The sequence below is a fragment of the Dendrobates tinctorius genome, unplaced genomic scaffold, assembly GCF_039654945.1.
Source record: "Dendrobates tinctorius isolate UK_male_01 unplaced genomic scaffold, ASM3965494v1 ptg000251l, whole genome shotgun sequence".
Taxonomy (NCBI): Eukaryota; Metazoa; Chordata; class Amphibia; order Anura; family Dendrobatidae; genus Dendrobates; species Dendrobates tinctorius.
The window spans coordinates 12,993,481-13,010,392 of NW_027361918.1; the positions used below are offsets into that span (position 1 = coordinate 12,993,481).

At 45.8% G+C, this 16,912-nt stretch overlaps 2 non-coding genes across 2 annotated transcripts; one reads left to right on the plus strand and one right to left on the minus strand.

The window, feature by feature from the left end:
• Window positions 1-2,179: 2,179 nt before the first annotated feature.
• On the minus strand, window positions 2,180-2,252 carry TRNAV-CAC (transfer RNA valine (anticodon CAC)). The gene has a single exon. It is a non-coding gene; the product is annotated as a tRNA-Val (tRNA).
• An 11,738-nt stretch (window positions 2,253-13,990) lies between these two features.
• Window positions 13,991-14,063, plus strand: TRNAV-CAC (transfer RNA valine (anticodon CAC)). Its single transcript has one exon. It is a non-coding gene; the product is annotated as a tRNA-Val (tRNA).
• Window positions 14,064-16,912: the final 2,849 nt, after the last annotated feature.

Genomic DNA, 16,912 nt, shown 5'->3' on the forward strand with positions numbered 1-16,912 from the left:
ATACTGGGCCTAACACCGTCTGAGCCTGCCTCATGCTGTATAGACATATATTTTGAATGTGTACGCTATCCATACATGTTATCCAGGGATACGGTACCCTTTCTAACCTTTGTGCAATGACGTGCTATCCATACTGGGCCTAACACCGTCTGAGCCTGCCTCATGCTGTATAGACATATATTTTGAATGTGTACGCTATCCATACATGTTATCCGGGGTTACGGTACCCCTTCTAACCTTTGTGCAATGACGTGCAATCCATACTGGGCCTAACACCGTCTGAGCCTGCCTCATGCTGTATAGACATATATTTTGAATGTGTACGCTATCCATACATGTTATCCGGGGATACGGTACCCCTTCTAACCTTTGTGCAATGACGTGCAATCCATACTGGCCCTAACACCGTCTGAGCCTGCCTCATGCTGTATAGACATATATTTTGAATGTGTACGCTATCCATACATGTTATCCAGGGATACGGTACCCTTTCTAACCTTTGTGCAATCACGTGCAATCCATACTGGGCGTGAGAACGGCTGGCGAGCTGTTAAGCAAGCTACAGCACCTGTCCAGACAAGTACAGGGATTCCCTAGCGAGGAGACTTATTTGATTGTTTTCTATGTTGGGACAGCAATTTTTGGGGCACACTATACTCTGGAGAATGATAGATGGGGCCCACCATACACTGGAACATTCCAAAGGTGGACATCAGACACTGGAGCAGCATTTACAGGGCCCATTATACACTAGAGCATTAGAAATGGGGCCCATTATGTTTGGAGCATTATTTGGGCCCATAAGACAGTGGAGCTTCATCCATGGGGACCAAGATATACTGTAGCATTATGTGGAGCTCATCATATACTGTTTCAAACATTATATGGGACCAATGATTTTGTATGGAGAAATAGATGGGCCTCGTCATGAGATGTAAAAAGTGAGGTATTTTTCATTGTACTATACCGCTATTTCTCTGCCGTATCGGAGCATGATGAGTTGTGGTATGTGTTAAAGGGGCGCTCTTTCGCCCAGGGCACATGAAAACCTGCAGCCAGCCCCCCCCCCCCACAAATTTAGCCAAATAACCCCCATTTTTCAGTGTGTAACTTGTATTATGAAGTTAATTAAGGTTGACAAGCTTAAGTAAGAAGAATTGATGCTTTTGGCATTCAAATGGGCACTGTAGGTGTGTTTCCTGTCCTCCTCTCACTGCCGACTTTTATTCCCCATTGACTTACATTGGGTTTCGTGTTTCGGGACGACCCCGACTTTTCCCTATAATCGAACGATCTTGCTCGACCCGACTTTTGGAAAAGTCGGGTTTCAAGAAACGAAACGCGACCCTAAAAAAAAAAAAGTCGCTCAACTCTAGTGACAACCACTACACTTCAGAAACTCCATGCAAAGCTAAAGATGTTTAAACATGCTGAAATGAACTTGAAAAAGAAAAAAACAGCCAGCCAAAGTCAAGAGGTCTTCCTCTATGTCTGAAGACAGGACAAAGTGCATTTTGCAACACAGGAACCTTTCATTTGTCAGGCTATTGGAGAAAAAGAACAAACAGGGAAACAAAACCATGCTCCACAAAACATTCTCATGCCTTTGTCCAAAAGCCAAAAAGAAAAAGCACCTAGATGCCTGCTTTCGCACCTTGATCCTATCAGGTGTTACTTGAATTAGGAACACTTAGACACTGTCAAAAACACACATGCTTGCCAAAAGCAAAAACGGGTAGAAATAATCACATTGGTAAAAGTAATGCTCATTAAACCAGCAATAAAATATGCTAACTAAGGCTAATTAAGCCAACAATATACGTTTGTGATCAAAATAAAGAAAAGCCACATGTTTCTGCCCGGGATCAAAACAGGGAACTTTCAGGAGGATGGCAAACAGGACAATCACTACACTACAGTAACCAGACAAGAGCATTTACTGTGGTCATGGCAAGCATTAAAGATCAAGCACTCATTGTCAAAAGCGCTAGTTTGCAAGAGGAACGCTGTGTTTCTGCCCAGTTTCGAACTGAGGACCTTTCACGTGTAAAGCGAACGTGATAACTGCTACACTACAGAAACCAACCGATTCATACAAACAAAAAATGCTGTGGTCATGGCAAGCAATAAAGAACAAGCACTGAAAGTCAAAAAGATCATTTTCCAAGAGAAAAAGCTGTGTTTTTGCCCAGTTTCGAACTGGGGACCTTTCGCGTGTGAGGCGAACGTGATAACCGCTACACTACAGAAACCGGATGCAAGCGCTTACTGTGGTGACAACAAGCAATCGAGATCAAGAACTGAAAGTCAAAAGCTTGGATACCAAAGGGTAACAGCGTATTTCTGCCCAGTTTCGAACTGGGGACCTTTCGCGAGTTAGGCGAACGTGATTACCACTACACTACAGAAACCGGCTGTGGAAGGTTACTGTGGTCATGACGAGCCATCGAGAACAAAGACTCAACGTCAAAAGCTTTAATACCAACGCCTAATGTCATGCTTCTATCCAGTTTCGAACTGGGGAACTTTCGCGTGTTAGGCGAACGTGATAACCACTACACTACTGAAACCTGCTGAGGAAGGTTACTGTGGTCATGACGAGCCATCGAGAACAAAGACTCAACGTCAAAAGCTTTAATATCAATGCCTAATGTCATGCTTCTATCCAGTTTCGAACTGGGGACCGTTCGTGTGTGAGGTGAACGTGACAACCACTACACTTCAGAAACTCCATGCGAAGCTAAAGATGTTTAAACATGCTGAAATGAACTTGAAAAAGAAAAAAATATCCAGCCAAAGTCAAGAGGTCGTCCTCTATGTCTGAAGACAGGACAAAGTGCATTTTGCAACACAGGAACCTTTCATTTGTCAGGCTATTGGAGAAAAAGAACAAACAGGGAAACAAAACCATGCTCCACAAAACATTCTCATGCCTTTGTCCAAAAGCCAAAAAGAAAAAGCACCTAGATGCCTGCTTTCGCACCTTGATCCTATTAGGTGTTACTTGAATTAGGAACACTTAGACACTGTCAAAAACACACATGCAAAAGCAAAAACGGGTAGAAATAATCACATTGGTAAAAGTAATGCTCATTAAACCAGCAATAGAATATGCTAACTAATGCTAATTAAGCCAACAATATACATTTGTGATCAAAATAAAGAAAAGCCACATGTTTCTGCCCGGGATCAAAACAGGGAACTTTCAGGAGGATGGCAAACAGGACAATCACTACACTACAGTAAACAGACAAGAGCGTTTACTGTGGTCATGGCAAGCATTAAAGATCAAGCACTCATTGTCAAAAGCGCTAGTTTGCAAGAGAAACGCTGTGTTTCTGCCCAGTTTCGAACTGAGGACTAGAGTTGAGCGACTTTTGGTTTTTTTAGGGTCGCGTTTCGTTTCGTGAAACCCGACTTTTCCAAAAGTCGGGTCGAGCAAGATCGTCCGATTATAGGGAAAAGTCGGGGTCGTCCCCAAACACGAAACCCAATGTAAGTCAATGGGGAATAAAAGTCAGCAGTGAGAGGAGGACAGGAAACACACCAACAGTGCCCATTTGAATGCCAAAAGCATCAATTCTTCTTACTTAAGCTTGTCAACCTTAATTAACTTCATAATATAAGTTACGCACTGAAAAATGGGTGTTATTTGGCTAAAGTTGTGGGGGGGGAGGGCTGGTTGCAGGTTTTCATGTGCCCTGGGCGAAAGAGCGCCCCTTTAACACATACCACAACTCATCATGCTCCGATACGGCAGATAAATAGCGGTATAGTACAATGAAAAATACCTCACTTTTTACATCTCATGACGAGGCCCATCTATTTCTCCATACAGAATCATTGGTCCCATATAATGTTTGAAACAGTATATGATGAGCTCCACATAATGCTACAGTATATGTTGGTCCCCATGGATGAAGCTCCACTGTCTTATGGGCCCAAATAATGCTCCAAACATAATGGGCCCCATTTCTAATGCTCTAGTGTATAATGGGCCCTGTAAATGCTGCTCCAGTGTCTGATGTCCACCTTTGGAATGTTCCAGTGTATGGTGGGCCCCATCTATCATTCTCCAGAGTATAGTGCTCCCCAAAAATTGCTGTCCCAACATTGAAAACAATCAAATAAGTCTCCTCGCTAGGGAATCCCTGTACTTGTCTGGACAGGTGCTGTAGCTTGCTTAAAAGCTCGCCAGCCGTTCTCACGCCCAGTATGGATTGCACGTCATTGCACAAAGGTTAGAAAGGGTACCGTATCCCTGGATAACATGTATGGATAGCGTACACATTCAAAATATATGTCTATACAGCATGAGGCAGGCTCAGACGGTGTTAGGCCCAGTATGGATTGCACGTCATTGCACAAAGGTTAGAAAGGGTACCGTATCCCCGGATAACATGTATGGATAGCGTACACATTCAAAATATATGTCTATACAGCATGAGGCAGGCTCAGACGGTGTTAGGCCCAGTATGGATTGCACGTGATTGCACAAAGGTTAGAAAGGGTACCGTATCCCCGGATAACATGTATGGATAGCGTACACATTCAAAATATATGTCTGTACAGCATGAGGCAGGCTCAGACGGTGTTAGGCCCAGTATGGATGGCACGTCATTGCACAAAGGTTAGAAAGGGTACCGTATCCCTGGATAACATGTATGGATAGCGTACACATTCAAAATATATGTCTATACAGCATGAGGCAGGCTCAGACGGTGTTAGGCCCAGTATGGATTGCACGTCATTGCACAAAGGTTAGAAAGGGTACCGTATCCCTGGATAACATGTATGGATAGCGTACACATTCAAAATATATGTCTATACAGCATGAGGCAGGCTCAGACGGTGTTAGGCCCAGTATGGATTGCACGTCATTGCACAAAGGTTAGAAAGGGTACCGTATCCCCGGATAACATGTATGGATAGCGTACACATTCAAAATATATGTCTATACAGCATGAGGCAGGCTCAGACGGTGTTAGGCCCAGTATGGATTGCACGTCATTGCACAAAGGTTAGAAAGGGTACCGTATCCCCGGATAACATGTATGGATAGCGTACACATTCAAAATATATGTCTATACAGCATGAGGCAGGCTCAGACGGTGTTAGGCCCAGTATGGATTGCACATTCATTGCACAAAGGTTAGAAAGGGTACCGTATCCCTGGATAACATGTATGGATAGCGTACACATTCAAAATATATGTCTATACAGCATGAGGCAGGCTCAGACGGTGTTAGGCCCAGTATGGATTGCACGTCATTGCACAAAGGTTAGAAGGGGTACCGTATCCCCGGATAACATGTATGGATAGCGTACACATTCAAAATATATGTCTATACAGCATGAGGCAGGCTCAGACGGTGTTAGGCCCAGTATGGATTGCACGTCATTGCACAAAGGTTAGAAAGGGTACCGTATCCCTGGATAACATGTATGGATAGCGTACACATTCAAAATATATGTCTCAGGAGGCAGGCTCAGACGGTGTCAGGCACAGTATGGATTTGACGGCCCAGATTGCACAGCGGAGGAGCAGGGAGAGGTAAAGATTGCAAACGCTGGGGCCCTTGCCAAGCAAGGGGGGCCCACTCGTGGGCGTCGGTACTGGCACTGGGCCCCTCATAGTACAGCGGTGTGTCTGACGGCGGGTGTGCACCACCACCATCAGAGACACTTGATTGCACTATGAGGGACCCTGTGCCAGTGCCCGCGCCCAAGAGTCGGCCTACCCACCTGTCCAGGGCAACGGCACTCGCACGGTGTCGTGCGTTAGGTGGTGACCCCGGCCATGGGGGGGAGGCAGCACAGTTAGGGAGTTTTAGAAAGTGGCATATGTTGATGTTGGACATTCAACTGATGCAAAAGGCGAAATAGGTGAAGTACCAGGAAGAGGTGGACCAAAGCAAGCCATTTTTCTGTCACCCTATGTGTCATCAGGGGAAGGTGGGACAAAATCCTTGGAAACCCATGCATGGTTCATGTTAATGAAGGCTAGATCATCCACATTTTGGGTTGACAGACAGGTCCTTTTTTCTGTCAGGATTGATCCAGCTGCACTGAAGACTCTTTCCGATATCACAGTTGCAGCTGGGCAAGCGAGCTCCTGTAAGGCATATTGTGCCAATTCAGGCCAGGTGTCCATTTTAGCGGCCCAATAGTCAAAGGGGAATGACCTGTGTGGGAGAACATCGATATGGGAGGAAAAGTAGTTTGTAACCATAGTTGACAACTGCTGTCTCCTGTCACTTTCCATCAATGCAGTATTACCAGTTGTGTGAGCGGTATTTGAAAAATCAGTCCACAACATTGTGATGAAACCCCTGTCTCCAACGCCACTTCTGCTGTGTGCACCACGAACACCTCTGCCAAGCTGCCCCCGGCCCGTACGGCTCGTGTGAGAACCATCACCGCTGCTGTGTGCTGGGAATGCCTCAAGCAACCGATTTACCAGAGTTGCTTGTTTATTAGCCAATATTAGGTCAAGGTTCTCCTGTGGCATGATGTTTTGTAATTTGCCTTTATAGCGTGGATCCAGGATGCTGGCCAACCAGTAGTCGTCATCGTTCATCATTTTGGCTATGCGGGGGTCCCTTTTTAGGATCCGCAAGGCATAATCTGACATGTGGGCCAATGTTCCCGGTGTCAATGATGCACTGCGAGTGCTGGGTGGAGGAGCACTTTCTGGCAAATCCACATCCCTCCAGTCATGCACAAACCCTGTACCAGACCTTGCCACGCCAACATTTTCACTTGCCCCACGAGATGCATCCTCCTCCCCTAAGTAATCATCCCCATCATCCTCCTCCTCCTCCTCTTCTTCCTCCACCTCGTCCAGGAGAGGTCCCTGAGCAGACAATGGCTGAATGTCATCAAGGATTCCCTCCTCCTCTTCCTCCTCATCAACATTGGCTGCAGACGCCTGCTCCTTAAGGTGCGTCAAAGTTTGCATGAGCAGACGCATAAGTGGGATGCTCATGCTTAGGATGGCGTCGTCTGCGCTTACGAGCCGTGTGCATTCCTCAAAACACTGAAGGACTTTACAAAGGTCTTTCAGCTTCGACCACTGCACGCCTGTCAACTCCATGTCTGCTCTCAAAGTGCCTGGCCGTGTATCCTCCCACAAATGCATTATGGCCTGCCTCTGCTCGCACAGCCGCTCTACCATGTGCAGGGTGGAGTTCCACCTTGTTGCAATGTCGATAATGAGGCGGTGGTTGGGAAGGTGGAGCAATCGCTGCAGCTTCTGCATACGAACGGAGTGTACAGGCGACCGGCGGATGTGCGCGCACAGTCTTCGCACCTTCTGGAGCAGGGCTGTTAACTCCGGATAATTTTTGAGGAAGCACTGCACCACCAGGTTCAAGGTGTGAGCCAAGCAAGGTATGTGGCTGAGTTTTGAAAGGGCTATGGCTGCCACAAAATTACGGCCGTTATCACTAACTACCTTGCCTGCCTCAAGATGTACACTGCCCAGCCATGACTCAGTTTGTAGCTTCAAGTACTCGGCCAGCACCTCGGCGGTGTGTCTGTCGCACAAACACATCATCTGCAACACAGCCTGCTGACGCTTTCCACTAGCTGCTCGATAGGGGGACACATCGTGTGCAACAGTGGCAGCTGCAGATGGAGTGCTCGTACGACTGCGCTCTGTGGACGAGCTGTCGCTTCTGGAGGAGGAGGAGGAGGAGGGTCGAACGCCTACAGCCAACTGTTTCCTATACCGTGGGCTAGGCAGCACTGTCCCACCACCGCTGTCCCCTGTGGACCCTGCATCCACCACATTAACCCAGTGCGCAGTGATGGACACGTAACGGCCCTGGCCATGCCGACTGGACCATGCATCAGTTGTGAGGTGCACCTTTCCGCTCACTGACTGCTTGAGTGCATGGACAATGCGGTCTTTCACATGATGGTGGAGGGCTGGGATGGCTTTGCGAGAGAAGAAGTGGTGACTGGGTAGGTCATAGCGTGGTACTGCATAGGCCATGAGTTCGCGGAAAGCTGTGCTTTCCACCAACCGAAAGGGCATCATCTCAAACGAGATTAGTTTGGCAATGTGGGCGTTCAAACCCAGTGTACGCGGATGAGAGACTGAGTACTTTCTTGACCTACTCATAGTGTCTGGGAGGGTGAGCTGGACTTGAGAGCTGCATATGGTGGAAGTAGCGGTGGACAGGGCGGACTGAGAGAGGGTTGATGATGGTGATGGAGTTGGTGTTCTTTCTGATGGCCTAGAATCAGTCTTTCGTTGATATAACAGTGGGATTCCCTGACTGCTGTGGCCTTGCAACGACACCTCAACATTTGCTGCTGTGCTAACCGGTGGGCTTACAGTGGGGGAAACAATGTAGCGTTGCTGACTACCTTCGTTGTGATCAGTTGCACATGTGGCACTTGAGGTTTGGTGTTGTGTCCACGCTTGCAAGTGCATGCTGGTTAAATGTCTAAGCATGCAACTGGTATTCAAATTTTTCAGATTTTTCCCTCGGCTAAAGGTCTTTGTGCACTTCTTACAGATAACCTTGGCCTGATCATGAGGATTTTGTTCAAAAAAGTGCCACACTGCACTCTTCCTACTTTGGCAGACATTTTGCGGCCTAGCACGCTGTGATCTTTTGACCCTCTGGACAAGCTGTCCAGCAACTCTTTTGATGTTTGGAACCTGTCTTTGGAGTGCTCCGGGCCTGCCAGATAACAGCTGTTGCGATGTCGATGTCTGCTGTGGATGCTCCTCATCTGAGCTATTGGAAGCAGCACCCTCTTCCCCCAATGGATGCCAATCTGGGTCAACAACTGGGTCATCCATCACCTCCTCTTCTATGTCATGTGCACCTTTCTCTGTGTCACCGTGTATGGTGGTATAGTGTGCGGGAAGGGGCACCTGAGTCTCATCAGGGTCAAAATCTGGCTCTGTACACTGCGAGGACAATGTAGTGCTCTGAGTGAATGTACCAGCAGAATCATCCATCAGCGGCTGTGCATCAGTGCACTCCATGTCAGATTCATCTTGGCCTGGGTAATTCACCATTTGACTTGATAATCCAGGCATGGTATGTGAAAACAGCTCCATGGAGTAATCAGTAGTATGGCCTGCGTCATCCTTCAATCTTGGTTGGGGTGAAGGACACAAGGAAAGGTGTGGTTCATGAACATGAGCCTCCAATGACGACTCAGTGCTTTTACTTTTTACAACTGAAGAAGAGGAGGCGATAGAGCTGGAGGCTGAGTCAGCAATGTAAGACAAAACTTTTTCCTGATGCTCTGCCTTTAAAAGCGGTTTGCCAACTCCTAGAAAACTAAGCGTTCGAGTCCTTATGTAGCCAGACGATGACACAGGGTCAGCACCTCCTGCATTCGGTCCTATTTTGCTCTTGCCACTACCATCAGATCCACCACCAACACCATCATTACCAGCTGCCAACCCCCGCCCAATTCCACGGCCTCTTCCACCAGCCTTCCTCATTTTTGGTAGAAATGTAGACAAAATCCAACAAACTATATAGTAATGTAAAACAAGGTACAAGGTGTCTATAGGACAGGGGAGTTTTAGAATTTCTGCACACACTTGTGGACAGTGGACACTTGTGGATTGTGTGCGGCCCTCTGATATTTGAGCGCTATGTGACACGCTCGATGGCACAGCTGCCTGTGACCAAAGTGACGAGAGGATAATGGAGATTTTGAATCTCTGCGTACACTTTTGGACACTGGACACTTGTGGATTGTGTGAGGCCCACTGATATCTGAGCGCTATGTGACACGCTCGATGGCACAGCTGCCTGTGACCAAAGTGACGAGAGGATAAGGGAGATTTTGAATCTCTGCGTACACTTTTGGACACTGGACACTTGTGGATTGTGTGAGGCCCACTGATATCTGAGCGCTATGTGACACGCTCGATGGCACAGCTGCCTGTGACCAAAGTGACAAGAGGATAATGGAGATTTTGAATCTCTGTGTACATTTTTGGACACTGGACACTTGTAGATTGTGTGAGGCCCACTGATATCTGAGAGCTATGTGACACGCTCGATGGCACAGCTGCCTGTGACCAAAGTGACGAGAGGATAATGGAGATTTTGAATCTCTGCGTACACTTTTGGACACTGGACACTTGTGGATTGTGTGAGGCCCACTGATATCTGAGCGCTATGTGACACGCTCGATGGCACAGCTGCCTGTGACCAAAGTGAAGAGAGGATAATGGAGATTTTGAATCTCTGCGTACACTTTCGGACACTGGACACTTGTGGATTGTGTGAGGCCCACTGATATCTGAGCGCTATGTGACACGCTCGATGGCACAGCTGCCTGTGACCAAAGTGACGAGAGGATAATGGAGATTTTGAATCTCTGCGTACACTTTTGGACACTGGACACTTGTGGATTGTGTGAGGCCCACTGATATCTGAGCGCTATGTGACACGCTCGATGGCACAGCTGCCTGTGACCAAAGTGACGAGAGGATAATGGAGATTTTGAATCTCTGCGTACACTTTTGGACACTGGACACTTGTAGATTGTGTGAGGCCCACTGATATCTGAGCGCTATATAACACGCTCGATGGCACAGCTGCCTGTGACCAAAGTGACAAGAGGATAATGGAGATTTTGAATCTCTGCGTTCACTTGTGGACACTGGACACTTGTGGATTGTGTGAGGCCCACTGATATCTGAGCGCTATGTGACACGCTCGATGGCACAGCTGCCTGTGACCAAAGTGACAAGAGGATAATGGAGATTTTGAATCTCTGCGTACACTTTTGGACACTGGACACTTGTGGATTGTGTGAGGCCCACTGATATCTGAGCGCTATGTGACACGCTCGATGGCACAGCTGCCTGTGACCAAAGTGATGAGAGGATAAGGGAGATTGGATTGCTTTTAAAAAAGCAGTTTGCGGAGCATTGGGTAAACAGCAATGCCAGCGTGTCAGGAAGCCTTAAAAGGCAGCCCAACAACCAACACCACTGATACACCACAATATAGCCTCCCCTTGCACTGCACACACAGTGACTTGTGTGTTGTGCAGGCCAAATCGCTAGCAGCAGAAGCAGTTTTTTTGTCTTCTTCCCTGCCTAACGCTCTCCCTACAGAATCAGCAGCAACCTCTCCCTATACTAAGATCGGCAGAAGTAAGATGGCGGTCAGCGTGCACGCCCTTTTATACCCCCTGTGACGCCCACCAAAGCAAGCCAATCACTTGCATGCCCTTCTGAAAGATGGTGGTGACCAGTGCCTAGGTCATCACGTTGCCCACAGTGTCCGTGGATCCTGATTGGCTGAAAAAGAGCGCAAAACAAACTTTTGAAACGCGACTTTGGCGCGTAAGTCGCCGACCTCGTGGCCGACCTCATCCTAGGGTCGGGTTTCGTTTCATGAAACCCGACTTTGCCAAAAGTCGGCGACTTTTGAATTTTTTCGACCCGTTTCGCTCAACTCTAGTTATCACGTTCGCCTAACACGCGAAAGGTCCCCAGTTCGAAACTGGGCAGAAACACGCTGTTACCCATAGAATCATAGAATCATAGAATCATAGAATCTTAGAGTTGGAAGGGACCTCCTGGGCCATCTGGTCCAACCCCCTGCTCAAAGCAGGATTCGCTAAATCATCCCAGTCAGATGTCTGTCCAGCCTCTGTTTGAAGACTTCCATTGAAGGAGAACTCACCACTTCTCGTGGCAGCCTGTTCCACTCATTGATCACTCTAACTGTCAAAAAGTTTTTTCTAATATCTAAACTGTGTCTCTTCCCATTCAGTTTCATCCCATTGCTTCTAGTCTTTCCTTGTGCAAATGAGAATAAAGTTGATCCTTCTACAATGTGACAGCCCTTTAGATATTTGTAGACAGCTATTAAGTCTCCTCTCAGTCTTCTCTTTTGCAAACTAAACATTCCCAAATCCTGCAACCTTTCCTCATAAGACAGGGTTTGCAGACCGGTCACCATTCTGGTCGCTCTTTTCTGAACTTGCTCCAGTTTGTTGATGTCTTTTTTAAAATGTGGTGCCCAAAACTGGACACAATATTCCAGATGAGGTCTGACCAAAGAGGAGTAGAGGGAAATAATGACTTCACGTGATCTAGACTGTATGCTTCTGTTAATACATCCTAGAATTGCATTTGCCTTTTTTGCTGCTGCATCACACTGTTGACTCATATTCAGTCTGTGATCTATTAGTATACCCAAGTCTTTTTCACATGTGCTGTCACTTAGCCCTATTCCTCCCATTCTATATATGCTTTTTTCATTTTTATTGCCCAGATGTAGTACTTTGCATTTCTCCCTGTTAAAAACCATTCTGTTAGTTGCTGCCCACTTCTCCAGTTTATTTAAATCTTTTTGAATCATCTCTCTCTCCTCTCTAGTATTAGCTATCCCTCCTAGCTTTGTGTCATCAGCAAATTTAATCAGTTTACCCTCAATTCCTTCATCTAAATCGTTGATAAAGATGTTGAACAATACAGGGCCCAGGACAGAGCCCTGTGGTACCCCACTTGAGACATTCTTCCAACTGGATGTGCAGCCATTTACGACCACTCTTTGGGTCCGATCACTAAGCCAGTTATGAATCCACCTAACAGTTGCCTTGTCCATTCCATACTTAGTCATTTTTTCAATAAGGATTGTATGAGAGACTTTGTCAAATGCTTTGCTGAAGTCAAGATATACTATATCTACAGCATTTCCTTGATCCACCCAATCAGTGATACCGTCATAGAAGGAAATTAAGTTAGTCTGACATGACTTATCAGTTACAAACCCATGCTGACTCTGTTTAATCACTTCATTCTTATCCAGGTATTGACATACATGTAGTTTAATAATTTGTTCAAAGATCTTTCCTGGTATAGAAGTCAGACTCACCGGCCTATAGTTGCCTGGGTCCACCTTCTTCCCCTTTTTGAAGATAGGAACAACATTTGCTCTTCTCCAGTCTTCTGGCACTTCTCCTGTTCTCCAAGAATTTTCAAAGATTATGGAGAGGGGTTCAAAAATTTCTTCTGCTATCTCCTTCAGTACTCTGGGGTGTAATTCATCTGGACCTGGAGACTTGAATTCATTTAGGTTAGCTAAGTGTTTCCTCACTATCTTTCTGTTTATAGATATCCTGGATTCTTCTATTCCCTTAATAGGACAGTGAATAACAGTTGATGTTGCATTTCCTTTCTGAGAGAAAACAGATGCAAAATAGGAATTTAAAAGTTCAGCCTTCTCAACATCCTGTCTTACCATTTCATCATTTTCATCCTGTAAAAATACTATAGCATCTTTGACTTTTCTTTTACTTTTGACATATCCCCAAAATCCTTTATTATTGCTTTTGACATCTCTTGCAAGCCTCAGTTCATTTTCAGCTTTAGCTAATCTGATTTGTGCCCTGCAGGTTCTGCAGACAGCATTATATTCTTCTTTAGATATTAAAGCTTTTGACGTTGAGTCTTTGTTCTCGATGGCTCGTCATGACCACAGTAACCTTCTGCAGCCGGTTTCTGTAGTGTGGTGGTTATCACGTTCGCTTAACACGTAAAAGGTCCCCAGTTCGAAACTGGGCAGAAACACGCTGTTACCATTTGGTATCCAAGCTTTTGACTTTCAGTTCTTGATCTCGATTGCTTGTTGTCACCACAGTAAGCACTTGCATCCTGTTTCTGTAGTGTAGCGGTCATGACGTTTGCCTCACACGCGAAAGGTCCCCAGTTCGAAACTGGGCAGAAACACAGCTTTTTCTCTTGGAAAACGATCTTTTTGACTTTCAGTGCTTGTTCTTTATTGCTTGCCATGACCACAGCATTTTTTGTTTGTTTGAATCGGTTGGTTTCTGTAGTGTAGCGGTTTCACGTTCGCTTTACACGCGAAAGGTCCTCAGGTCGAAACTGGGCAGAAACACGCAGTTACCCTTTGGTATCCAAGCTTTTGACTTTCAGTTCTTGATCTCGATTGCTTGTTGTCACCACAGTAAGCACTTGCATCCTGTTTCTGTAGTGTAGCGGTCATCACGTTTGCCTCACACGCGAAAGGTCCCCAGTTCGAAACTGGGCAGAAACACAGCTTTTTCTCTTGGAAAACGATCTTTTTGACTTTCAGTGCTTGTTCTTTATTGCTTGCCATGACCACAGCATTTTTTGTTTGTTTGAATCGGTTGGTTTCTGTAGTGTAGCGGTTTCACGTTCGCTTTACACGCGAAAGGTCCTCAGGTCGAAACTGGGCAGAAACACAGCGTTTCTCTTGCAAACTAGCGCTTTTGACAATGAGTGCTTGATCTTTAATGCTTGCCATGACCACAGTAAACGCTCTTGTTTGGTTACTGTAGTGTAGTGATTGTCCTGTTTGCCATCCTCCTGAAAGTTCCCTGTTTTGATCCCGGGCAGAAACATGTGGCTTTTCTTTATTTGATTCACAAACGTATATTGTTGGCTTAATTAGCCTTAGTTAGCATATTCTGTTGCTGGTTTAATGAGCATTACTTTTACCAATGTGATTATTTCTACCCGTTTTTGCTTTTGGCAAGCATGTGTGTTTTTGACAGTGTCTAAGTGTTCCTAATTCAAGAAACACCTGATAGGATCAAGGTGCGAAAGCAGGCATCTAGGTGTTTTTTCTTTTTGGCTTTTGGACAAAGGCATGAGAATGTTTTGTGGAGCATGGTTTTGTTTCCCTGTTTGTTCTTTTTCTACAATAGCCTGACAAATGAAAGGTTCCTGTGTTGCAAAATGCACTTTGTCCTGTCTTCAGACATAGAGGAAGACCTCTTGACTTTGGCTGGCTGTTTTTTTCTTTTTCAAGTTCATTTCAGCATGTTTAAACATCTTTATCTTTGCATGGAGTTTCTGAAGTGTAGTGGTTGTCACGTTCACCTCACACGCGAACGGTCCCCAGTTCGAAACTGGATAGAAGCATGACATTAGGCGTTGAAATTAAAGCTTTTGACGTTGAGTCTTTGTTCTCGATGGCTCGTCATGACCACAGTAACCTTCCGCAGCCAGTTTCTGTAGTGTAGTGGTTATCACTAGAGTTGAGTGACTTTTGGTTTTTTAGGGTCGCGTTTCGTTTCGTGAAACCCGACTTTTCCAAAAGTCGGGTCGAGCAAGATCGTCCGATTAAAGGGAAAAGTCGGGGTCGTCCCGAAACACGAAACCCAATGTAAGTCAATGGGGAATAAAAGTCGGAAGTGAGAGGAGGACAGGAAACACACCAACAGTGCCCATTTGAATGCCAAAAACATCAATTCTTCTTACTTAAGCTTGTCAACCTTAATTAACTTCATAATATAAGTTACGCACTGAAAAATGGGTGTTATTTGGCTAAAGTTGTGGGGGGGAAGGGCTGGCTGCAGGTTTTCATGTGCCCTGGGCGAAAGAGCGCCCCTTTAACACATACCACAACTCATCATGCTCCGATACGGCAGATAAATAGCGGTATAGTACAATGAAAAATACCTCACTTTTTACATCTCATGACGAGGCCCATCTATTTCTCCATACAGAATCATTGGTCCCATATAATGTTTGAAACAGTATATGATGAGCTCCACATAATGCTACAGTATATGTTGGTCCCCATGGATGAAGCTCCACTGTCTTATGGGCCCAAATAATGCTCCAAACATAATGGGCCCCATTTCTAATGCTCTAGTGTATAATGGGCCCTGTAAATGCTGCTCCAGTGTCTGATGTCCACCTTTGGAATGTTCCAGTGTATGGTGGGCCCCATCTATCATTCTCCAGAGTATAGTGCTCCCCAAAAATTGCTGTCCCAACATTGAAAACAATCAAATAAGTCTCCTCGCTAGGGAATCCCTGTACTTGTCTGGACAGGTGCTGTAGCTTGCTTAACAGCTCGCCAGCCGTTCTCACGCCCAGTATGGATTGCACGTGATTGCACAAAGGTTAGAAAGGGTACCGTATCCCTGGATAACATGTATGGATAGCGTACACATTCAAAATATATGTCTATACAGCGTGAGGAAGGCTCAGACGGTGTTAGGCCCAGTATGGATTGCACGTCATTGCACAAAGGTTAGAAAGGGTACCGTATCCCCGGATAACATGTATGGATAGCGTACACATTCAAAATATATGTCTATACAGCATGAGGCAGGCTCAGACGGTGTTAGGCCCAGTATGGATTGCACGTCATTGCACAAAGGTTAGAAAGGGTACTGTATCCCCTGATAACATGTATGGATAGCGTACACATTCAAAATATATGTCTATACAGCATGAGGCAGGCTCAGACGGTGTTAGGCCCAGTATGGATTGCACGTCATTGCACAAAGGTTAGAAAGGGTACCGTATCCCTGGATAACATGTATGGATAGCGTACACATTCAAAATATATGTCTATACAGCATGAGGCAGGCTCAGACGGTGTTAGGCCCAGTATGGATTGCACATCATTGCACAAAGGTTAGAAAGGGTACCGTATCCCTGGATAACATGTATGGATAGCGTACACATTAAAAATATATGTCTATACAGCATGAGGCAGGCTCAGACGGTGTTAGGCCCAGTATGGATTGCACGTCATTGCACAAAGGTTAGAAAGGGTACCGTATCCCCGGATAACATGTATGGATAGCGTACACATTCAAAATATATGTCTATACAGCATGAGGCAGGCTCAGACGGTGTTAGGCCCAGTATGGATTGCACGTCATTGCACAAAGGTTAGAAAGGGTACCGTATCCCCGGATAACATGTATGGATAGCGTACACATTCAAAATATATGTCTATACAGCATGAGGCAGGCTCAGACGGTGTTAGGCCCAGTATGGATTGCACGTCATTGCACAAAGGTTAGAAAGGGTACCGTATCCCCGGATAACATGCATGGATAGCGTACACATTAAAAATATATGTCTATACAGCATGAGGCAGGCTCAGACGGTGTTAGG